This window comes from Neoarius graeffei, chromosome 10, assembly GCF_027579695.1.
Source record: "Neoarius graeffei isolate fNeoGra1 chromosome 10, fNeoGra1.pri, whole genome shotgun sequence".
Classification (NCBI taxonomy): domain Eukaryota; kingdom Metazoa; phylum Chordata; class Actinopteri; order Siluriformes; family Ariidae; genus Neoarius; species Neoarius graeffei.
The window spans coordinates 58,920,501-58,922,154 of record NC_083578.1 but is presented as its reverse complement, the minus strand read 5'-3'; positions in this window follow the sequence as shown (position 1 = coordinate 58,922,154).

Sequence of the window (1,654 nt, the reverse complement as noted above, 5' to 3'; positions counted from 1 at the left end):
TAATGCTTGCTTTTGCCTACCTGCATTAATTTTCTGATAGTAGTCAGACAGAACTGAGGAAGCCTTTTGGACGAGAGGTGAAACGTTTTCAAGAATTTTCAAGCAAGTCCAGTTGCCCATTTCTACCACCCACAGTTTACTATGACCTGGATGATTGAGAATCTTCACAGACACAATGCCTCACCAAGTGATTTGGGCATGTTGTGTGGTGTAGCTGGGAAATGGTAAGAAATTGTACATAATGGTTTAGCCACTTTTACAAACAAGGGCACAACAGGGAATTGAGCCCCACTGCAGACAAGGCTCGCCATGTTGGTTTCTGTGGTTAAAACACAATGTCAATTCACTGATGTTGGGAGGTATTTTGCATGCTTGCTAAAAAAATAAAATAAATAACTCTTTTAAATGTTGTGTTAATCTGGTGATACTACTGCAGGTGTGAGAGCCCATCATTGCCATTTGTGGCTGTATTATAAATATTCATTCTATTATAATTACTTAATTACCCACCTGCACATCATGGACCTGCAAAGCCAAAACTTCAACAGTTCTGCTGGTATTGTGAAGAATGAAACAACAACCACCTCGCGGAGGGAATCAATCATTGACTGTCAAACAAACCAATGTCGAGGCAGATAGCTTGTGGGAGACGTGGCAATGCACTTGCACAACTTCGGAGACATGGATTTTATTTTGACTGTAATTAGCTCCTACATGTCAGGGGCCGGGCAGCACAGTGGTGTAGTGGTTAGCGCTGTCGCCTCACAGCAAGAAGGTCTGGGTTCGAGCCCCGTGACTGGCGAGGGCGTTTCTGTGTGGAGTTTGCATGTTCTCCCCGTGTCCGCGTGGATTTCTTCCGGGTGCTCCGGTTTCCCCCACAGTCCAAAGACATGCAGGTTAGGTTAACTGGTGACTCTAAATTGACCGTAGGTATGAATGTGAGTGTGAATGGTTGTCTGTGTCTATGTGTCAGCCCTGTGATGACCTGGTGACTTGTCCAGGGTGTACCCCGCCTTTCGCCCATAGTCAGCTGGGATAGGCTCCAGCTTGCCTGTGACCCTGTAGAACAGGATAAAGCGGCTAGAGATAATGAGATGAGGTGAGAAGATTACCAAGGGAATCATCAACTGTTTTCCCACATAAAAGTGACGCAGAGATGGAGAGCTTATGGGAGATGTGGCAGCCTGGCGTGACTTCAGAGATGTGGTATTGTGTTCCCAAACTTTTGGCCATAGAGTGTAGTATATGTGTATATGAATAAATTCTGTCCTGTTATTCATTCATTTTGAGAAGCTTGGGGTGCATCCTGCTGGGAGGTTGTACACATAAAATCCCTTTAACCTCCACCATCATGAGGAAACCTAACAAAGACCTGCACAAGCCAGGTAATCTACAATACATAAGCATTTACAATTATTATTATTACACACAGCCCAATAAAAATAAAAAGTTTAGAAATTACACTGCTGAATGAATGCTTCAAAAATGATCCTTAAATTTCATTTCCATAGCAACAACTATTTGGTATGTTTGCAAGAAAAGCCCTTCCTGAGAGAAATCAACAGTATGTAGTGGCTATAGCGACCTCAAATGGCAGCATGTGTTGTGGTCATACAGTACCAACACATCGCTCATATGTGTCACACATGGAACA